Genomic DNA, 24,243 nt, shown 5'->3' with positions numbered 1-24,243 from the left:
GTGAAGCACGCCATAATGGCAGAGGAACAGGTGCTCTGTAGGAGCATCTGCCCCAGGGCCAGGGAGTCAGGAGAGACTATTTTAGAGATAGCCTTAAAGTTAGGAAGGGATATTTAAGTCGAGACTGGAAAGATGACCAGAGTTAGCCAGACTGCAGTGGATGTTGTGGTACACCATCTAGGTACCTCCCTGGGATGGGACACTCATTCCCCTGCTGGCAATAAGGTTGTTTTTTGATGGCTCTTACCTTAGTTCTTCCCCTAAAAATTGCCCTTTGCTGAAGGAAGCCTCCTTGCTCAAGGTTATCTCCATCTCCAGGGGCAACTGGGGTAAAAGGTTAAACTTCTTTTTTTTTTTTTTTTTAATAATATAGTGTTATTTTTATTTTAAAGTTTCTATTTATTTATTTTGAGAGAAAGAAAGAGGGGGCATGAGTGGCACAGGAGCAGAGAGAGGGAGAGATAATCCCAAGCAGACTCTGCACTGTCAGCACAGAGCCCAACGTGGGGCTTGAACCCACAAACTGTGAGATCATGATCTGAGCTGAAGAGTCGGACACTTAACCGACTGAGCCACCGAGGCCCTCAAAGGTCAAGCTTCTTGCCTAATGCAGACATCTCTGAAGGTCCATCTCAGTTCCAGAGCTCCTCTTAGGATCAGTGGAGGCCTCAGATGAACCTGTATTGCAGTTCAGTTTTTCCTTCTGCTCAATCCTGCATCCCTCCCTCTTCACAGGTATTGTTCCTAAGAGCATTTCCCAGTAAAAACCCTCCACACAAATAAACCCTCCACTTGACACAGGTAAAGAGTGGTAGTGATGGTGTGGAATGCAGGGAAGGTGTTGCTAAAGATGGTCCAGCATGTTTAAGGCCTAGAGGTGTTGGAGGAGTTAAATGTTTTTTTTACAAAGACTGCAGACAAGCAAGTGAAGTCAGTGAAGAGACATGATTCCAAGGAGGCAGCCAAGCTCTTGCAGCCACATCAAGGAGACGGGGAGATTGGACTCTGTCCCAAGGCCATTGGGAAGCCCTACAAGGTAGTAAATCACAAAAGAGACATGATCTGATTTTCAAATTTGTGTTTTAGAAAGATCATTTTGGCTGCAGTGTGGCACCATCAATTAAAACTCTCATCATCGATCACTGTATTTTTTATTAGAATATCAGAGTGATTTGTGACCTCCTTCTGCACTCTGCGTCTTTACAGAATGAATGGCAAATCATATGTCCCCCCAGGAAAGTCAGTAAGGAGCACTGGTAGTAAAGCAGTATTGTGGGACGTTTCAAACTCTGAAGGGATTCAATCATAGTTCTTGAATCTTTTTTTTTTTTTTTTTAAACCCGATTCTCACTGTTTACAGTTGAACACCAACTACATGCCAGAATGCACTGTGCTATTATTGGTGTGGAGGACCAAGGACAAAGGCCCCAATCAGGAGGCCATGGCTGTCTTGTTCATTGATCCACCACTGCAGTGCCTGGCAAACAGTGAATGCTCAATAAATGAATAAGTGGAGACAGGGGGAAATTACTTGGTCTTTCTGACTGCAAAACGAGAGCAATAGTAGTGTCCATCCCTCGAGGTTGTTGTGAGCAGTAAATAAGATAATATAGGTAAAACACCTACTTTAGATGCTTAACATTTACTGTAAATCATATTTACTTGTACTTCCAAGATTGTTTGCTATTCTCAGTATTAATAGAAAATAAGACCTTAAAAAATGACAGCCAAACTTCTTATATCTATTTCTCTATTGTCCTCTGGATCCTATAAATATCACTGCAAGAGAAAAATATGATTTATAAACTGGGTTAAAAGATTCATTCATTCAGTTTACTCAGCAGATATTTTATGAGGGCATCCAAAGTGCCAAGCATGAGGTTTAGGCAGTGGTGAACAGAACAGGCACAGTGCCTATTTTCATGGAGTTTATAATCCAGAAGGGAGACACTAAACAAAGGAAATCTCATTATATTGTAATCAAAACAATCTGTCATTAAAGAGAATAATAGAAACTAATTTATTATTTTATTTTATTTTTATTTTTGAGAAAGAGAGAGAGAGAGAGCTAGCTGGGGAGAATTCCAAAGGGAGAGAGAGAGAGAAAGAGAGAGAGAGAGAGAGAGACAGGGAATCTCAAGCAAGCTCCATGCTCAGTGGGGAGCCCTACATGGGACTCGATCCCACAACCCTGGGAGCATGACCTGAGTTGAAATCAAGAGTTGGACACTCAACCCAATGAGCCACCCAGGCATTCTAGAAGCTAATTTAATAATAGAAAGGTAAGTCTTCTCTGAAGAAGTGACTTTTAATCTGGGAACTAAGAGTGGTATTTTTTTTTTTTTTTTTTTTGAGAATAGGAGATAAAGCATTCTATGCAGCAGGAAAATCCTCTTCAAAGACCCCAGGGTAGAAAAAAATTTTGGCCCCTTGGAAGGATGGAGAGAAAGCCAGTGTGGCAGAGTGGAGGGAGATGAAACTGGAAAGGAGGCAAGGCAGATCTTGAGGGACGTTTCATTGTTACATGGTCTTCTTTTATATAGACTAAAAGATACATAAACTACCTGAAATCTGACTGCTCTCTGGGATTATCAGAACAGTCCATGATGCCTGTGAAATAGGAGGGCAGATTAACTGTGTTGTGAACATTTTTAAGCCTTGGGAAAAGTTGTTTATTTTCTACCTTCTGGGCATCATGATAAGGAAAAAGCGTGTAACAAAGGAACCTTGCTGTTTATTGGGAATGATTATGTATTTGCAGATATACATTGCTTATATTTCTACCTACATTTCTACCCCTATCCAAGTAGAACTATTAGAAAGCCTTTTTTTCTCCCCTTCCTCTTCTAACTTTTTTTCTTGGATGTGGTTCTTCCAGTGGAAACAATCAGTGGGAGTAGGGAACAATTTAGAACAGAGATGCTGCTGTGGTTTCCCAGGAGAGGTAGGAGAATTTTGGGTGTCATAAGTGTTTGGGTAGTGGCTTATGCACTGAATTTGCTCAGAGAGGCCTCCATTTTCCCCTCTTAGTGATTAGAACAACCTGTGTTCTGGAATACAGTATTTAAACAGCAAGACTGGCATTGCTATCTTCCAGGATGGTGGAGGCTTAATTAACATTTGAAAATGTTTTGAGATCTTTGGATAAAAGTGTTCTGGAAGCATGCAGTGTTATTATCTTTGGAGTGATACAGGTCATGTGACACAGGAAGTGGCTTTGAAGGAAAAGAAAACCTTTCATCAGGCAAACTCCTTGGGGTGGTTTGAGCCTGTTTTGAGTGACTCAACATGCCCGTGTCATCTCTCTCTAGACCATGAATGAAAGGAATAACTTGGCCTACAGCTTAGCAACTGCCACCGTCATTAACTGCAAGAATTAGGTAAGCTTGCACGTTAAACATTTTATGAATTATGCAGAATCTTAAAGCATTTAAAGCAGCTGTCCCTTAACAAGCATTGAATAAATATTAGCTGTTACTATTATTGTTGTCTTCATGAATACAGTTTAAGATGTCTGCACTTGTTTTCTCTGAACTTAATGCCTCTTAACCAAAGAGTTCAGTATTTTTCAGTGATAAACTAACCTAAATTTCATTTTAAAGACTTGATAAAGAGCAAAATAAATGTAAATCATTAGGCTTGAGGTCCCAATGTGAGATCTACAGATAAGTCACCTTCAGTGCCTAAGACCCTTCCTGGGAGATAAAATTAGCTTAATGTTGGATACTTAGTCCTTCCTTTTCCAACAAGAAGGACTCAAAATAGAAATTGGGTTTTCTCGCTTCTACTTCCCTGATGGTTCCTTGGGGTCTTCACTGGACAGGATTTCAAGAACATTTCAGAGTAGTTGCAATTTATTTGAGGGTAGCAGTGCAGAAAGATTTCATCCTGTTCCTTCCACTAGTTTTTATATCTTCATAATACTTCCTGGAAATGTGTAAGTCAGGACTAGGGTGGGGAGTGGAGAATAGGAATATGGTTCACTTGAGAAAAGTGTATTTTTGAGCAATACATATGCCCAACCAGACTTGCCCACGTGTATTTGTTAATTTTGCTGGCTAGCTGACCAGAGGTTTATTTATTTTTTTTTTTAAATATACACCTGCTTCAAATGTAATATTCTGAACAAGAAAAGGTGTATTGGGAAGTGGCACAGGAGTGAGAGAGAGAGAAAGGAAATAGCGTACATCAAGGGCTATAAACAAGACAGAAAAGGTCAAGGTCACAGCAGGGGCCCCAGGGCATGCTGGGAAGATGGGTGGTCAGGGGCCTGTCGGGATAGAGGTCGCCCAAGCCATGCTGGGAAGGATTCCAGGGCCTTCGGCGGCTCCTGTCGGTGGAGAGGTGTCATTTAGACGCGGGCCCGCGGTACAGTTGGGGGTCAAGCACCAAGCCGACCTAATTAAAAGCTCATTACACCAGAGTATTCCCGTTAAGAGTGGGACCCACGTGCAAATCCATCGGTACAGGAGCGCTTTCTGCCTCGGATTTGGGAATTCCAGCCCCAGCCCCAGCCCCAGCCCCAGGGCCTGGGAACGATGGCCAGTTAAAGTGACTTTCCCGTCTGTGACCATCAGGTACAGTTTCTTTCAGGATTGTTTCACACTGCAGTAAATTAGTTTTATCCGCTCTGAAACATTTTAACAAAGAAAGCTCTCTGGTCATCACATGGGTAAAATAACAAGAGATAAAAGAACGTGTACTTCACCTAATCAGAAACAAATAACTAAATCTGCCTGAAAATGCAGCCGTTCCTGTCCCGTCCTCCTTTCCACTTATCTTTCACTGATGGGATTCTGAAATGACCATTCCACAGGCAGACCGGTGGTTCTCTCCTTGTTTTTTCTATAATTGTTGCCGACCTTGACAGAAGATCTCAAAACTTAAGTATTAAGTTGGTAAATGATACTATTGTTTGGGAGGTGGGGTAGGAATGGGGTGGGAGCAGAGGGTTTATCTAACGAGAGAAAAAAAAAAAAGTAAAATGCACCCTAACCAGGCTCAAATGAACTGAAATGGATCAAAGTAAACAGAGACATCTAAAAGCTTTTGTAAGTTAAAAGTGGCTATCTGTTGCAGGTCTTGCCTCATTAACTGCTGATTGAAGCTCTGCTTGGCCCTCTGGGATACCTAACACCCCAGGCCTATCACCCGATGAACCCCCGGTTAGGTGCTTTTTGCCTTTGCCTGTGTTGCTTTGCCCAGCTCCTTGACCTCAACCTTCTTACAACAAAATGAGTCAAGGTTTGTCCTTGAGAATCTTGCCGGGAATTTCTCTTCTCCCCAGTGAGGAATTCCCAGAAAAGAGAAATGGAAGGCACTGTTGTGGTATCTAGGGAGATATGTGTTCTGAAAAGTAGCCGCGCAGCTCGGGTGTTTCGAATAAAGCCTCTGCACAAGGGTATGTAGGGGAAAGAGTCCGCAGTTCGTTTTTCCCTTGGGTGTTGGCCTCATTTCCATAAGGGAATGGTGAAAGGTGCCGATTAGGCCAAATGCTTTAAGATACAGATATCTCTTGGCTCCCATGGTCCCAGCCCTTCACCAGGCCATTCAGCTGGGACAGGGAGCTGAAACAGAGAGGGCTGTCTAGGGGAGGAAGACAGAATAGTAGTGGGGGTGGGTTTGGGGGGCGGGGAGGGAGGAGCAGGGCTCTTTGAGTAGGACCAGATAGGTCTCTGTGTAGAGTAATATTACAGCTCTTTCTCTCATAAACAAGCTGCATGCCTGCTTCTAAAGACCCATCTGGCATAGCTTTGAGAATGGCAATAATTACAAGCTGATGATGGACATGGAAAAAAAGCCCTGCTGAGCTAACTCATAAGGAAGTACAGGCCAGGACTGCAGGGAAATTACAGGCTGAAAACCTTTCTAGTTTAGGCCTTTTGGTGTTCTTAATCACAGACTTTAAATGTTGTAATAAACACTGTTGCATTTTATTGACCAACTCCCATGACAGGCAAATCTTTTTCATTTTATTTTATTTTGACCATTTGCTCTTTGGAAAGCTGCTTAGCAGTGTCTGTCTAGGCCATGCCAATAGGCCTTTGGTTTTTCTGCTTGTAGGAAAATTAGGTAAACAGGGGTGACTTTACTTAGTTAATAGAAATTTGCAAACTTTTTTTCTTAAATTGCTCTCTGCATTTTATGATTCAGATGGACTCTCAGGCTCAATGCTTAGCCTGTAGCTATATAAGATGTGGCCTGGCTGTCTCCAGCAAGAAGATAAAAGAACAAACTTGGAAAGAATAATCCATGACTTTGTGCCATCAAATAGATGTTTATAATATAGGCAACAAGTGATAGTCCAAGTTAAAAACTATACTGTTACGTTAGTGGAATCTTAGGCTCTGGCCTTGTTTATGGAGATGATCCTTATTTCAGGGATGAACTTGATATTGAAAGGATGATTCTTCTCAAAGCTTTGGATCCTAATATACAGGTGCCTCTGAGACATTTTGTTGTTGCAGACTTTTTAGACCATTTAACGGCGCAAATGCTTTTAGGAAGTCTTCCTAGAAAAAATAAAATAGAAACACTGGAAATTTTCTTTCCTCTGAAACATTATTAACCTCAAAATCTGTAACTTAAATGTCATGGCAAAATTAGTCTTGAATATAACACATTACCAGTTGCTGTAATAATGGAATTTTGACACCTCATGTAGGTTTTGTTCTACTTCAACAAATGTTATCCGTTTCCATGAAAAGAATTTAATCTTCATTTTATACATTTTAAAAATCTGATGTTAGAAAGGTTGAGTAATGTTATGAGTTGGGCTTTTTTGTGTGTGATATAATTAACTTATGCACATAGATCTTTGTTCAAAAGATACCTTTAAGGATTTTACAGGGAAGCATGTAAAGTTCATTATTCTTTAAGCACTAGATACTGCTTTAATAACTTATTTTCAGGTCCTTCCCTTCTTTGCCACAATTTCTCATTTATATTCCTTCAAGACTTGTATTTTATTCCTTGTGTTTTGCATACAGCCCTGGCTATCCCAGATGGATTATTTAGTTCTGTCCTTTTGCATTTGATTACTTGTTCAAGGACATAAAGTTTTGGGGTCTATGAAGTTCAAGCAATAAAATGGTTGTGCAATGGAAATTTACCAATAAAAACTCAATTTCTTATCCTTTCTTTGCCTTTCATAAGCACTGCTTTACCTGAAGCTCCTTTGTCAATGAGAAATTATTTCTTTATTTCTAACTGTCTCTTTTCCATATAGAGGGTGGAATTGTTCCTAACAAAAGAAGCATGAATTGGTGGAAACTATATATTAAATGCAAGACTATTTGTCTAGTTTTCATTAGGTTGCTGAGTGAAGAGCCTCAACTCCTCTCTTTTCCCAAGGTACTCAGATATCCATGAAGTCCCCCTCATCTCACGCTATCGTTTCTCTCACTGGGCACAATCCGACTTTAAAGAATTCAACACTTGCTGGTCTTTAGAGAACTGTCAGCAATGACAGCAACCAGGGATGCTGACATGTCTTATTGTTTACAAAGGATGAGCACAACAAGGCCCCTCGGATGACTTGATAAGCCCTGCAATTTCTCCCTCCAGCTGGCCTCTGGACCAGCTGCGTTTTCGTGGCCATCTAAAGACACAAGTATCAAAACTTGATCTAAACACCACAAGTCAGCAAACAGCAGTAAAGATAAACGAGGGCTGCTCAAGGTCACTTTGTAAACAGTGAAAACGAAAGAGAAACAAGAGTATCTGGGTCCGAGATGCCTTATATGCGTATAGTTTTCTTCTGTACTGAAAGTTTGATGAGAAAACATCCTGGACTAGTAAGTTCACGGACAATTATCATGGTCTTGAGTATTTAGACTCTTTTTCTCACTTCTGCATTCCTCCATACCTCTAGAAGCACCAGCCAATGTTATACATAAATTAAGTTCAACTTTTTTTTTTGTTATTGTTCTGTTTTGTTTTGAAATATTCTGAACATACTCTTTTCTACTTAAGGAATCATGAAACGTCTTGGAAATTGTACCAGTGCGCGTGCTTTTCCTCATTCCTACTTTGTAAAGAGGAACTTCTATATCAGGAAGGGAACCTTTCCTCCTTTCCTCCTTTCCTTGTGCTGTCTTTGAGCAAAGAGAGGAAGAAAGGAAAGCTTCACGTATTTATGTTGCCCCAGGGTCAATGCTTTTGTTAAATGACATATATCATAACTTTACCAACTTCGTGGAGCTTGGGGTATTGTCTTCCTTAACTTTGGAATTGAGACAATACTATTATCTTGTGAAGATGCCAGACTGTTCCTAGAAAGAGCTGTTTCAAGGTACTTGGAGAAAAGAGTTTTACAATAGGCTTTATTTCCCATCTCTCCTTTTTGCAGAAAGGCCATTATTGAAAATAGTGTATGTCACAGTTGATTAGAGCAAAGCACCGTCTTAATTTTAGTAATGTCAAGGTCATATCATAAACACTGTAGTTTTGTCAACTTAATGTTGACAGTCATAGAAAGAGATTTAATCTTGATTATGAGGCAAAATCTTCTTGGTCTCTGCCAACCATCTCAACTCTTTCTGGAAGTTTTCACAACATAGATGCCTAATTTTTACCAAAGTATCTGTCTGTAGGATTGGCTGCACTTTTGGTAAGTCACTGCTTCATAAGCTACCGAGTCTCAGAATTCAAGTAAAGTGACTATTCCCTTTTTTACAGATGGTGAAACTGAAGTTCTGCTCTGTGGGATACCGTATGAGTGGCGCCGTGAACTCAGGGCTGGGTGCCTCCAGGTAAGTTTCTTTTTAACTTTGCCGCTTTCTCCCAGGCACCCAGTCTAAAGGTGAAGGCTCAGTTTTAAATGGGCATTCAGAACAGAATGCCCATTGGTCAGTACTCCGACAGTGGTAAGCAGCGGAATGCTAAACAGCAAGCCCACAAACGTTTGCAAACAGTAGCACCATCTAACAACACGTGGAACAACAGATGTGTATGGCTAGGAAAGGACGCAAAGAAAGAATATTCACTCCTGGTCAGTGGTGGTTGCGCCTATGGAATTATTGATACTCAGAATTCTGCCGGTGGCTGTACCTCTCAGTACCTCCTCTGTATGCTGGGGCCAATTTCTATCCTCTTAAACAAGTTAAATGCATTTGTGTGTGTGTGTGTGTGTGTGTGTGTGTGTGTGTGTGTGTGATTTGACAGGCTAAAGTGCTAACTCTTGTTGAAATATCTATATTTGGAGTTACTGATAGATTGTGGTACAAATACATTTTCTTCCATACACAAAGATGAACTTTCTTGCAAAAGTATCCAAATGATTTATTTCTCTCATTAGACCATTATTTTAGGAATTTTTCATTGGTACCAGGTCCAGAGTAGGCAGACATTTGTGCTTATATGGGTTGCACTCTGTAGAGGTCTGCATATACAGATGGGAGCTTCCCAATGCTACTTCTAGCAAAATAAGAATGCTACTGTAGAGGCACCTGGGTGGCTCAGTAGGTTAAGCATCAGACTCTTGGTTTCTGTTCAGGTCATGATCTCACAGTTCATGAGTTTGAGCCCCATGTCGAGCTCTACACTGACAGCGCGGAGCCTGCCTGGGATTCTCTCTCTCTTCCTCCCTCTGCTCTTCCCCCAATCAGGCACACATGTGCACTCTCTCTCTCTCTCTCTCTCTCTCTCAAGATAAATAAATAAACTTAAAAAAAAAAAAGAACGATACTATAATCATCAGAAGAAGGACTTCATGGTAAATCAAGGGTCAGAAAGTGATATGCCAGCCAAAGGATGTAGTATCATGTTTCTCCCCCATTTCTTCTCTGGCTTCCTGTTGCTTTTTCTCTAGTTTGGCTGTGACATTCAGATATTTTTTCAGTTCCAGGTTTTGTTTGTGTGTTTTGGGCTGGAGTCTGGGGAGTAATGGTGTAGGTTGAGGTCCTTCTTCTCTTGGCTCATCTTGACTACTTGTGTCATTTCCAAGACTGGCTTTCTTTTTTTCTCAGGTGAATTCACTGGCCTGCCTGCTTTAGCTTCTGCCCAGTTCAGACCTCTGTCTGCAGAGAGATGAGACCATGAGATCTGCTAACATGCAAAATGGAGATAAAAGCATTTTTAAAAATGTCTTCCTGCACACAGGCCTGCTTTATAATAAACCAGAACAGTGCAGGAATTAAGATGTTGTTGAAATGCCTGAGTGTCTCTGCCCTTTTATTACATCCAGGGTGATGAGGTCATGGCTTACTGTTTAGCTTATACAGTGCAATTAAGAGATTCATTTCTTAACGTGATTCATCTCAGGAAGAGTTGACTCAAAAGTTTCAGGGGAGAGGCAAAACTCTATGAGAAGATGTTGGAAAATTATGGTTTTCTTTTGGAAGTTTGAGTTCATTTTTTCATTCCAGGCGAGAATGAGAACTACAATAAGCCTGTCTTGGATTTCTGAGTAGCAGGGAATTTGATTACTTAATGCCAATAAGGCTAAGGAGATGGTTTTAGTTCTTGGCTTTTTTCCCTTTTTGGAATGATGGCAAAAATGTGAACTAAATATTTGTTTTATTTTTTTAATTTATTAAAAAAAAATTTTTTTTTTAACGTTTATTTATTTTTGAGACAGAGAGAGACACAGCATGAACGGGGGAGGGGCAGAGAGAGAGGGAGACACAGAATCAGAAGCAGGCTCCAGGCTCTGAGCCATCAGCCCAGAGCCCGATGCGGGGCTCAAACCCGCGGACCGCGAGATCGCCACCTGAGGTGAAGTCAGACGCTTAACCGACTGAGCCACCCAGGCACCCCAATATTTGTTTTATTAAGACATCATTAGATCTGTGTGTGTAGAGATGTTTAAATGAAACAGTATCTTAGATGTGTAGATCTACATGTTGTATATTTATTTGATTTATATATATATAAATATATATATGTGATATATATATATGATTTGTGTATATATATATATACATATATATATATATATGTATATATATATATAAGATGTTTTATTGTGCTGTTTATCTGTTGAGCCTTGATTTAACCCTTTTAAATGCAGATTTAAGTCTCTACTACTGAAAAAGAGGTAGTCTCCCCATTTGGTCAGGGCAGTTCTCAACCATAGTCAAACCCTTTGCAAGAATGTGTGAATATGAAAATGTTGAGAAGCAATGGATTAGGCTATATCTATTCTTTTATGAAAGACCTATTCATGCACCTCAGTTTGAGTAGCTTTTAACTGAGGTTCCTTTCTTCCTTGAAGTCTTCCTTGATTGTGATTCTTGGCTTGGTCTTTTATCCATGGTTCAGATTTTAGTGAAAATGAATAATTCTTATACTGGTCAATTCATGAAATGTCTACCTTATTTAAGGTACTATGTTAGGCATCCAAGACCATCTTTAGAGGGTTTAACTATTGTCTCTGTCCTTTAGGAGGAGATGGAAAATTCCACAATAATGAATACAAGTCATATTGTCATAAAGGGCTAAATAAAGTGTTATATGTACTCTGAGGAGTGAGTGATTTATTTTGTCTTGGAATTGGGTAGGGCTTCCTAGAGGTGGTAATGTTTGAATTGGTCTTTAGAGCAGAAGCAGGCTTTGAATAGATGAAGCTAGAGGAAAAGTGCAAAGTTTTAGAAGTGCAGAAGTCCATGACATGATTCAGAAAAGGAGATGAATTTGTTCTGGGCTGTGTGTGAGGAGAAATGGCAGGTAAGTTTTGAAATACAGAACACTTTCTATTTATTAGTCCCCTTGAATGCTATGCTAGGACATTTGGACTTAATTCTAAAAAAAAAAAAAAAAAAAAAAAAAAAAAAAAGAAAAAACCAGAAAACTAGTAAAAGCTTTTGGACTGAGAGAGTGTGCCACAATTATAACAGTACCTTAGGAAGGTAACTGCCGGGGATGTGAAAAATAACTTGGAATAGAGAAAACAAGTGGTGAAGGGGGACTCATTGGAGGGCTATTATAGTAATCCAGGTATAGATGACATGATGTAGGACAGTAATAGTAGAAGCAGAAGTAAGAAAAGAACCCAAGAGACATACTGAGTCTAGAATTGAATGTGGTGGGATGATACATAAATGACTGAAATTCCTACGTTAGGGTGGTTAGTAAATGGAGAAACCATGAACTGAGATAAGCAAATTTAAGAGAGGAAGGCTGGAGGGGAAAACAATAAGTGCTTAAATTGACATTTTTTTTTTTATTTAAAAAAAAATTTTTTTTTTAACATTTATTTATTTTTGAGACAGGGAGAGACAGAGCATGAGCAGGGGAGGGTCAGAGAGAGAAGGAGACACAGAATCCGAAACAGACTCCAGGCTCTGAGCGGTCAGCACAGAGCCCGACGCGGGGCTCGAACTCACGGACCGTGAGATCATGACCTGAGCCGAAGTCGGACGCTTAACCGACCGAGCCACCCAGGCACCCCTTAAATTGACATTTTAAATACACTTTGATTACACACACGGTTTCTCTTGTTTCTTGAGGAACAAGCTTCTTATAGCCATTTGCTCTAGATTCTATTATTAGATTTACACCCTATTTTGCTTTTTGATTTGACACTCTCTGACTACTCAAAGGAGGAGAAGAAAAGGTATATTTTCTCTCTATCATGTCTGAATGTATTTCTATTTTATATAATCTCAAGATTTTTCTAATCTCAAGGTATTTCTGAAGAGTATCTTGAGCTTTGCTCAACTCGTCTTTCTCTGGCCATACTCTTGAGGATGGGGCAGTTTGAAATCCTTACTAATGCTTATAAGGAGTCAGAGTTAGACAGAACTGGCCTTCATAAGGCTAGAATTGGAGCCAAAATGGTTTCTTGGATTATGTATCTCTTGCCGGTTATGAAGCTGCCAGACTCCATCCCAGTGGGTGGAAATGGACACCAGCCCCCAAGGAAGTGATGGCTGCACATGGGCGTCTGCTACCTCTGCTGCTTCCTCTCCTCGATGTGGAAGGAAACCGTGGGCCTTCCTAGGCATTTTTCTTGTTCTCTTAACATGGGGGGACTGAGAGTCTTGGACTTTGGAGGTTGGATAGTGAACCTAAGCCTGGAGGGGTGTCCAGGGAGCAGACTGTTCCCATCTCTGAACTGTTGTTACTTTCTTTTTCCACCCCCCTTTCTGTGCTGTACAAATCATTCCATCTCCAGAATTTTAGTGCACAGGGTTAGAATGTCTTAGTGGAGTACCTGGAGTTCAGAGCCCATGCAAGGGGACACCTGAGTGGCTCAGTTGGTTAAATATCCGCCTCTTGACTTTGGCTCAGGTCATGATCTTACAGTTTGTGAGTCTGAGCCCCACATCGGGTGGTGCGCTGACAGTGTGGAGCCTGCTTGGATTCTGTTTCTCCTTCTCTCTGTGCCCCTCTCCCCCACACTCTCTCTCTCTTAGAATAAATAAATAAACAAACAAAACAAAGCCCATGAAAGGCTTTAAGTTGGAGACACTGAAACAGAAGGAAGGGGTGTACCACTGAGCTTTCTTCCCGCATATGAAATATAATTTATATAAATAGTCAAACTCCTTCCTAACTTATTTCTTTGTTAGTTTTGCATGCCACGTATCCAGTGACCAGTCCTCTTGAAAAGTGGTGAGGAAGAGTGTTACTAAAATTACAAATATCTACTTTTCATCAATAAATCTCTTCCAAAGTTTGCAGTATGAATTTGGTTTGCAGTTAGAATTCCCCAAACCAAGTATTTAAAAATCCCTGGTAGCAAATTCAGCTCTGAATCTCTAGAAAATAGTGTGTAAAGAGTGGACATATCTAACTGGATTGTGAAGTTAAGGTACCATGTGCTTTATGTGCTTAATTTCTACAGGCCATTTTAGCTCCCATTTTCCATCCAAGAAAATCAAGAACGTTATGCTTTTTTTTTTTTCAAGGTGTGGCACAAAATTGCTTCTCTAGTTTCGATTCCAAAAATATAAGCCTTTCCTGCTGATTCTAACCCCAAAGCATGTATTAAACACTTACTATCTACCCAGCATATTGAAGGGTGCTGTGTGAAACAAAAAGAGCTCCAGAGGGGCTCACTGCACAGTTTCTGAGTGAGGGAGGAGAGGGCTGGAGCCGGCCAAGGGGGAGAACCACTCATTGTAATCTCAAGGCCCTGATCCCTTTAAGCCCAATTGGGGAGGAATGTTCAGAAGAAAAGCACAGTGTCCGCTCTCCTCAGTATTCTAGAGATGGACTAACAGTGGGGGAAAGGATAGAGATGAGGTGGCAGACTGCCTTATTTCTATAGACCGACTGGCTTTAATTCTCCACAGTAGTGGGTTCAAGGGCACCAATGCAAAGGGCAGCTTATTTTTTTTTTTTTTTTTAAATCTTAGCTTATAAGCAACTGTTGTGGCAAAATCCTCATCCTTTTCGTCTTTTATAATTCTTCATTGTATTCCCCCTAAAGGCAGCAGGCAAGTGCTGGGGTCTAGCCCTCAAAGAGGCTGATATTCTCCAGACATGTCCATAGACACTTGTAAGTTGAGAGCTGAATCCTCTGTCAGACACATTTTCCTTGTCAAATCATGCCTGTCCCACCTCGCCGACACTGATAGTCCTGGGAGCCAGTTCTGATGCCAACCTGTATCCAACTCCTAGATGTGAGTACACTTCTTTGAAGGGCAGCTTGGGCTAAAACTTGACCTTTCGGAGCTTTGGGAGGTGGGCAGGGGAGCGGAGTGTTGCTGGGGAGAGAGAGATTTCCTGGTTATTGCTACAGGGAGTCTGTTTACTTGCCTTCAAGGGTCACAGCCATCTGAATGAGCTTCTCTAACTCTGCTCTTGGGTTTAGTTTCAGAGGACCCGGTCCTGTGGAATTCCACTCCCCATGGCCCTCCCCTTACTCTGTTAGGTATGGGACTTTTATCCCACAGTACAGTTCAAGATTTCCCCAGGAACACAGCAGCTTGCTTGCAAGAACAGCAGTTGGAAAGTCTGTTTTAAGTGGAGTTTACTGTTGTTGTATAAACCTTCATTTAAAATTGACTATAAAATGTTTCTGAACCTGCCAAACACGCATTAAAATATTTTGCTCCATTTATGCCTATGTGTAACATTTGGTTTCTAAAGAGCTTTAATCAAGTAATCTTCAAGTAGGAAGTTGTTCATCTTTATTGCCAGTCGGTTCTCAGTGGTGGTCGTGGCAACAATCTTTTTATTGCTTCTGTGTTTAGTTGTTCTTTGACATGATAGAAGTCAGCTGCAGTTCAATGAGCTCACTATTTGTGCAACTTAATTGCTTGCTTCCTTCAATACATACTCAATTTTTCCTTTTATGAGCAGGGCTGTTGGAAAAATTAAGCTTAAGGATATAGCCATCCACTGTTAATTAACCTCCTTCCCAAACACATTAGTAAAATAGGTCAAATAACTGCTGAGTGCTAAGTGTACTGTTCCTAAGGTCCTCCTCAGCTGAGAAGTGAATCCTGTATTAAGGTGGAGCTTCGAGCGTTTTTCTGGAAGCGGTGATGACATAAGAATAATGCTTTGTAACACAGCATTCCCTGCTGCACCGTCTCCTCAAAGTTGAATATATGGTTTGACTTTGTCTGGCTCTACCGTGGGTTTCATTTGTTTTATGGAATATCAACTTTAAAAGAAATAAAAGAGTGCTTCTCTCTTTTTCTTTCTAGGTATTGCTTGCTTTCAAAGGGGGATCCTGAATTCAACTTCTCTTTTAGATAGTGACCACTGCTGTTACATTGACTCACAGTTCCTAGAATAATCTGAATATTGTGAGGATGAATACATATCTGTGATGAACATAAAAATATGCTCAGTGAGGGAGCTTTTATAATGTCTCACTTGTCAGGGTTATGTTCAGATGGAAAATCACTTTAATTGCAGCGGTGAAGGGCTGATTGGAGCTTTGCCAACTTGGCAAATATTTTGAAGTTTATAGAAATATTTTGAAGTTTATAGATTTAGAAAGTAAAAAAAGAAAAAAGAAAATGTGATAGTTCCTGAATTTGGTAGAAGACCGGGAAATGTAAGGGTCCAGTTTATACTTTTAAAAAGAGCAAAGCAAATGCAAACAAAATTCAAATGGAATACTATGCCAGAGTTCAAGGCTGAAGATCACATTTGTGATATTTATCCTCTATCTGTAGTTTCCATGTGTAGACTTTAATTAGGAAGGAGTAGGGAGAAAGAAAGAAACCAACCACCTCTCCAAATAAATCCTCAACTGATAAATACAGAAATTTCTTTTCTTTAAAATTATTACTCAGTTGCAATCTAAATCTTGCAGCTGTTTTTTCTTTACGTAGAGATCTACATTTCTAAATTGTCTGCTCTGATAAAATCATTAACAAATAATGGCTGGTTCAGGACTCTTCCAAGGTTTCGCTGCCTCCCGATTTGGGCATATTTCTTGCTTTGCATTTACAGTCAGTGAGAAGCATCTTTCAGCACCTTTTTTTCCAACGTGATTTCAGGATATTGATGACATAGAGTGATGTTGAAATGGTAACCTTTGGGTATCTTCTTTTGCCGACTTGCTGGAGGAATAATGATCCTTTGCCAGTCTAGACTCTAAGGGATTATTAGGAAACTTGACTAGCTAATGCTTGTCAGGAGCCTTTAAACAAAAAATGTTTTCCCTGTGTGTTACTTTGTCCCCCGAGTTGAGCTTGTAAGCATGACCTCATTCATATTCATTAGTTGTGGGTGCTAAAGGTCATCCTCTCTTATCTTTTGCCTGGCTAAGGCCTGAGATGCAAATGGCAGATTGTGGACACATGGTAAATAGTTGAACCATCTAAAGGTTGAATAAGGGAGGGGGGCTTTGTATTCACACATGCCTGCAGGTACTTTGGCCCCTGTCATTTATGTGGATGGCTCACAGATTCCAGAATGAGGGCAGGCGCTGTAACTTTTGATGGAGATGGAACTGCTATGAATCAAAGTCAGAAATTGGGTTCAAGCTTTTATTCCTATCTAACCAATTATGATGGCAAATTTCCTATCTTTTAAAAGCAGAAGATACTTATCTAAGAAAGGGGAGAAGTAGAAGTCTAGGATTGGTGGGTACAAGAAGGTATAGAATCTTGAAAATTTTTGAGGCATTTCATCTAATCTAAAAGATAGTCTCACACTGAGTCCTATTGCCAACCTGCATGAAGCAAATTTGCAAATTCTAGGTTTAACCTTTTAAAGGTTGCCTTTAAAATAGCCAGGCCTTTGCCTCAGGAGAACATGTTGGGTCATGCTAACCTTCTGTGAATTGGTATCTTCCTCATCTCATAGATTGTTTTATTATTTCTTACGGGTATGTTCCTGTGGCTTTTCTAGCTGTCATTGATTGACTTTAATTAAGCAAATCCCCGAAGGGAGAGCAGGTAGCCATAGAGATACTTGTGACAACCAGCAGGTGGCACTGTGGATACTACAGTGGTGAAGAAACTGGGCTTTAGGAGGCAGAGATGAAAGGGAGAAAACTGGGATGAGATAACTGAAGCTCCTCTACAGATCTTAGGGTGGTTAACAGGGCATCTCAGAAGGTTGTAAATCAGTTTCTCAATGTGGGAAGCTGCATGGATTAGACTTACAGGGATATTCTCTCTGATTTTTAAAGTCTTCTTTCCAGCTGTATCAGTTGATAACCTGTTTAAATTCTACATATATGCTATTGCCCAGAGTCAAAAAACAAACTTGAAAGGAAGACTTTTAGGGAATTTAGAAACCAATATTTACTCACATTCTAGAATTGCAGAATGTAAATTAGGAACTCAAGCTTGGTGTGTTTATAATATAAAAATATATTTCAGGCTCACAGAATATTACTAGAGAAACATGTTAATTTGATTTATTTAGTTATTTTAAAGAGGTAGTGAGGACATTTTCCTGACATCCATTACCCTCTGCATTCTCAGTCATCTATGGCTTTCTTTTCTTTAAAAATGTATTTGAAAGAGATTTCAGTAAATTGATTTTTAGAAGACACTGTGTGTGGGTAAGTTTTTGCTTCTTTGGAAGTTTATGTAGTGCTGCATTTAGGTAGTCAAGCTGGATAAAAAGATAGCAACAATGACTTATTTCCAAGTGAAGCCTTCCTGAGATAGCAATTTTTCCAAGGCTCTCTTGTGAAAGTTGTCACTGGTCTCTTTTTTCCTGAGATTAGACCGATTCAGATGGAGGTCCTGGGGAGGAAATGTAGTTTCTCCCAATAAATGTTTCCTAAGCTGAGGCCTCTTGGGAGCACTGCCTTTCTACCAGAAATGTGGACTTTTCCTCTCTAAATGAATTTCAGCTCCCTGGAACAGATACTTGGAACACTTTTTCCTCTCCGCCTTCAGAGCTAGAAAGCACGGGTATCCTAATGATGACAGAGCCCATCTTCCAAGGGGACACCTGAGGGAGTTGTGAGTGTGTGGACGCCAGTCCAGAAATGAGTATTAGATGGAATTTCCCATCCTACATGAGGGCAAGGAATGAGGGTGGAGGTGGGGAGAGGAACCACAAAACTGATTTAGAGCAAGGTGGCAGAAATCAGGATCTGAGAGGTCAGGATGATGCTTTAGGGGCCAGTTTTAGTGGTCTCCCAACTCTCACCCAAGTCCGGAGCCTTACATGTCCCAGTCTACTCGGTCCGAAGGGAGCTGAGGCAGGCAGCTGGCCGAGTTGCCGAGGGAGGATGCTGTGAGTGGTCTCTCCACATGACTGGAAAGTCTGACTGACTAAGGGGACCTGGGAATGGAAACCAGTTTACTGTATATTCAGAAACAGGGATATTTCTGATTCACTAGGGCAGGCTCCTCTCTTATTTCTTGGAACAGATTGCTCTCTTCTGAGCCTGGAGCCTGGGCAGTGCTTGAGCGGCAACGAGGAGCATAAGTTTCCTGTCACTTCCTCTTTGGCAGGTTGTGTCTGCAGACACTGGCTCCCATACCCCATAATTACTTTTTCACATTTTTTAATATAGTAACACATGGTTGGGCTTGTGGTGGGGGAACCGAGTGATGCCTCCGGGCCATGAACACTATAAATAACTTCAGGGATTGTTTTATATGGTTAGGGAAGGAAGCAGTTTCTTTCTTAAGAAATAGCTCCAAGCAAAGACGCAGGGTTTAGGAACAAATAACTTTTATTTTCAGGGGCCCCTTTGCCTTTTGTATTTCTCTATAGATCAGAAATCGTATTGGTAATGTGTTTCCTCACCAGTCTGTTATGCCACTTTTTAATCTGAGTGGTGATTACAGCCATCTTGTTGTTTAGAGAAAAGTGCGTATATTTCGTTTATGAATGTGAAACTTAAAGCTATCAAGTCCATTCTCTAGGTTTAGCTTCTGACTGTGAACTAACTCTCTGACAGGTAGCCATGTGCAGGTGTATATGGTGATTGAAGTCCCGTATTGCCGGAAGGGACTACAATAAGCAATCTAAAATAATTCCTTACGACTTCGACAACATTTTTAAACGATCCAAGGCGGCCCAAACTTAGAGCTTCCTGGGAATAGACATTTAGGACACTTGTTATAGATTTTAGTATTTACCATTTTTCCTTGTCAAGTAATTCTCCTTTTCATTTAATCTTTCGATGTATTTAAAATTTTTTTGCTTCTTATTTATTGAATGGAGGTTGACAACAGCTGCTTAAGGTTACCTTTCAATAACTGCTCTTTATGTGTTTCAATGGCCTGGTTGCTAAACTTGCATGTAATTTAATAATCAACACTTACATAAGTTAAACAGTATTTTTTATTAGGTAAATAGAAATCTAATAGAAAAATTTCTACATATAGCAGAAATGTTCCAGAAACACTCTGTAGCTTTCACTATAGTTTCTATGCTTTAGCTTAACTCATATTTGTATACATTTCGTGCGTATATCCCTTTGAAGCAGAGCTGGTGCTTTGGATTATCTTTGCATGGTATATGATGTCTTTTCGTAATGCATTGACATTACAGAAAGGCAAAGATAGTAGCCCTGTAAAGGAGATACAAAAATAGCCACAAGTGTCTTAGGCATTCAAATACTTTGTTTCAACCTTAGCAGATTAATTCACAGAAATAAAACTATCTCTATAGTCAAAGGGAGCTGATTTTACCACTTGGTGCTGCATAGGTGTTGCATAGTCAGTTGGGCAGCAGGGACACAATGGCAGTGAGAGGCAAGTCTGTGGGACAGGGCAAGGGGCCGTGGGACATGTTCCCTGGGGAAGGGGGAAACACGAGGAAAACCAAAATGCACAGTCCTTCATTCTTCTGGGCTGATATTTGCTAAACTCTGTGGCAATGTGCTCCAGGTTTCCAATCTGACAAGCGGAGATGGAGATTTCTCCCTCCTGCAAAAGGAAACTGTTTGACTGCTTTCCTGAAAATGTGTTCTTAGGGATGGTGGTAGTTCCCTATCAGGGGGCTCGACCTGGAGGGCCCCTAGCAGATGTGTGCACCTCATGTGCAGCGTTTGCTTGTCTGATGAGTCTGAGACTGCAGTTGGATTGTCATCTTCAATAAATGATGCTGTTTGATAATTGTATTTTAAAGACTCTTCTAGTGCTGTGTTATGAGCGAATGTTTTGATGTGGTGCACTGACAGCCACAATATCTATCAAAAGGAAGTATGACGGATTAAATAGCAGAGTGCTTTTCTCTCATGGTGTAGCAGCACTTGTGAGGGAGAAGGCTTGTATTGTTTCCTGGACCCTATCCCCTAAAACCCTGCATAAAGTCCTGTTGGATTAACTGAGCTGGCACCAGAACTGCAAGTCCTTGTTAACCATACAGGCCAAAAAGGCTCTAACACAAACAATCCCTGTTATCAAGCCGGCCCTTTACAAACAATATTTCCAGAAAGTACTTGTACCTGTTCTCTGCCATGTTACATTTTTTGAGATGATTACACACTTATGCTAGGGAATGGCATGTTGCCAAAGCAGAGTCTGCCTGCTGGAGTTTCAATAGTGCTCATTATGAAGGAGAAGAAGTTTCTATTCCTACCCTTGGAAGGAAAAAGGCAGTCACAGATAAAGTGTATGATATGATTACCGTTGCTTTAGATAACCGCAAGTATTACTTCCGACATGATAAGGGATTGTTTTCTGTCTTGATCATACACAGCTTGGCTCAGCCTTTTTAAGAAGCGGGGGGGGGGGGGGGGGGCATTTTTGAAGGCCACTTGATCAGTTTGGAACCTGTGGGAGCATGAAGTTGCCATGCAGATAAAAATCGAGGCTGGTTTCAGCTACCACAGCAATTGCAGTGAGGGTGGGGGAGCCTTGGGAGGAGGTTTGGAAATGGGAGCAAATAGCCCTAGTGACTCTGGCAGAGGGATTCAGAGGCCTTGTGAGTAAAAGTCCTGCATCTCAGGATCTGTTAGATGGTTCTTTTTGTTGTGCTAAACTCGTTCAGATTAGGTTCTTTGAGAGAGCTAGAATGCTTAGTTCCTCAGAAAGGTGTATCAATGAGGCAGATTTACTGTTTAAGTAGTTGGGCAGGAGAGTTAGCCCTCAATACCTATGAACAGGGAAGTTACAGGACTCATGAGAACTTAATGAATTCAGTTACAGAAAGGGAATTTCGAGTCTGCTCTTCACTGGGATTCTACTCGGGTGTGAGTGAAAATTTTAGACTTTCAGTAGTCTTTGGTAGGAAAATCAGCCTACAGGGTAAAACTCTGAAGTTGAGGGACATGGGGATTATCAAAAGGTAGGAAAAGGCAGTTTCTCCTAATACTTTGACAAGTGGCTAATAGATGGATTGTTGACTACAACATAAAATCCAGAGGTGGGAAATCAGAATAGAATCTGAGGATTCAAAATAAATCCAAAGGCTGGGATAGTGTTTGTATGTATGCATGTAAGGTTAGTCTGTATGTGTGTATGTACTTAAAAAGAGAAACTCCAATTTGAATATTTGTCATTTCTGAGAAGTACCCAGGGTATCAGAAGAGGCCAGATGTGTAGAGCAGGCTCCTCAATATGTAAAGGGATGTGTTTTGATGCTTTTTATTCCTTGAGACTGCTAACAGGAGGGACTGGTGTTAAGTATAAGAAAAAAAAGAACAGAGGATTCGGTTTCTTCAACTTTTCCACTCCTGTTCCTATGGTTGTTGATACTACACCCTGTGTAATTGCATTTTTACCACCGCCATTGGTAGACAAGGTGATGAAGGTGGGGGGCAGGGAATAATGTTTGCCCATATGAACACTTGTCCTGGCTCAGTTTTGAAACTCAGAATGGCACTCGAGGCTGCAATTCTCCAAGAGGAGAACACTTCTCTGTTTTGAATGGTAATGGGGAAAAAGTTATGCATCCTCCTTAACTTTCTGTCTTCAATTTTCTGTCCTTCATGAGAGATGCAGTTAAGTTTGGGAACTTCCCTTTTTACTTAGTAGGGATGTGATTACCCAACTTTTGGCAAAGTACTTGGGATTACCCAGATGGAAATGCTATTTAAGGGCTAGGTATTAGGGTTTAGCCTTTTAAAAATTAAAGTATCCCCCAAATGAGCTTTATTTGTATTTCCCTTGCAGTCTTTCATATGGGAGCAGCCAGGGGCAGCAACGCAGGCTCAGAGCTTTCCGAGTATGGGCCATAGCTCTCCAGACAGTTTGGATGGTCTCTCCCCTCTCGCCAGGGGCTTGGCCAACAAAGCTGATAAGTACCTCTTTTCCTTCTTAGCCCTCTCTTTGGTGCCCAGAACTGAAGCCTGTATCTCTGAACTGCTAGGTTCGTATTAGAGATAGGGCTCCCCTAGAACCCTGCCTGCCTGTCACGTGCTGAGTTTCTTGAAGGCTTTTGTATTGGAGAGACCCTCTGACCTTAGGGAGTCAGGATATTGAGAAGCCACTTGACTATGTGGTTACCTCCATGTCATTGTGAACTGGGTGTAACCCCCATGGAATTAGTCTTATTGGTCAGCTCTCAAGTGCTTTATAAATTATATTTCGTCTGTCTCTTTGTAAGAAGGGTTCTTGTGGACATAATTCTTGTCACTTTCCCTTCTTTCCTTACACTTCAGCTCCTGGAGTTCTCCTGTCTAGAGACAGGGATTGCCTCCCCTTCTTGGGAGGGGTTCGAGAGCTCATGCTGCTCAGGGGGTTATGGCAGATTGGCTGTTGTTGCCTTGCTGCCTTCTTTTCAAAGTACCGCAGGTCACATGATGACTTCCAGGCCCAGATGGGGAGACGATGTGGATAAAAGTATTTAGCAAGAGATCAAAACCTGGGCTGCACTTCTAAATGGCTTGCCTTTTAGAAAAAGCACATTAGCCTCTCACCCAGATGCGGTTGTGGGTAACTGTCAATACGGCACACAGGTGGCATGGTTATCTGGCCATTTACTGCCTGATGCCTTGGCGACTGCTGCCAGCCCTTCAGAAATAGGAAATGACTAATGATGTGGTGGAAATTATGAACCAGGATTAATAAAACTTGAAAAGGAACAGTCTTCGGTGTTTGATCCTCCTTAGAGGAAGTTAAGTCTGAGTCCTAGATTCTTTTCCCTGAGGTGTTCTTCTGATTTCTTCTGATTACTCGGCTGTAGTGGGAATCTAGGCTGGAGCTGGGAATGGCGAACCAGATGGTGCAGGAAGCGAAGCCCTGCTCCCCATCCCTAAAGGTCCAGACACATGCATGCATGGCTCTGCAGTCCATCTGGGAAGAGTTCAGTTAGAGGAGCCACAAGCACAAAATAAAGGTTTAATCTTTAAGGACTGAAGTTGTGTGCCTGCTCATGAAGAACCTTCTGGAGAGATTTCATTCATTACCTGAGTGATTTCTGTACTTTCTCATTAAAGACGGTTATTGGAATCTGTGCTTTGGGGATTTGACATTTTTCTTTTTAGTTTAGGAATCAAAATGCCTTTTCCTTAAGATCACGGTCAAGCATTTTTTAACAATATTATGGACCTGTCTTCTGTCCTTCCTTCTTCGGCTCATATTTTAAGGCTCCTCTATTTCATGTGGAAAAATGCTAAGTGGACAAAGGGAGAAAGGTACGTTTTGGTGAAGTAGGTGAAGCCAATGTGAGGTATAGTGAAAAGAAAACCAAACGCTGGATAAAGAGATCTCAGCTCCAGGCCGCTTCTGGTTGTGTGACCTCTGGGAAGCTCCTTCAAGCTCTCCGAGCCCAAAGATGTCACTTTTATGATGATGGGTCTTAACCAGGTATCTGGTTAAGGGCTCCTCCTGCTCTCGTTAAAACACATCTGTGTGTGATGTTCTGCTCTGAGCCAGTGTCAATTCCCTTGCCTGAAAATACTGCAGTTTGCCCAGGAGCCCACCCTATCAGCCTCTGACGAGGAGCATTGTGGGCATCTCTAAGGACAGT

At 41.1% G+C, this 24,243-nt stretch overlaps 1 long non-coding RNA gene across 1 annotated transcript in view; it reads left to right on the top strand.

Moving 5' to 3' along the window:
• Window positions 1-24,243, top strand: part of LOC132669873 (uncharacterized) — a 283,077-nt gene that overhangs the window by 134,348 nt on the left and 124,486 nt on the right. The window contains exons 3-4 of the long non-coding RNA XR_009606247.3: window positions 3,312-3,380; window positions 8,680-8,753. This is a non-coding gene — a long non-coding RNA (uncharacterized LOC132669873). The remainder of the gene's footprint in view (window positions 1-3,311; window positions 3,381-8,679; window positions 8,754-24,243) is intronic.

Source organism: Panthera onca, chromosome B3, assembly GCF_046562875.1.
Source record: "Panthera onca isolate mPanOnc1 chromosome B3, mPanOnc1 haplotype 2, whole genome shotgun sequence".
NCBI classification, from domain to species: Eukaryota; Metazoa; Chordata; class Mammalia; order Carnivora; family Felidae; genus Panthera; species Panthera onca.
This window is presented reverse-complemented; position numbering and strand designations above follow the sequence as displayed.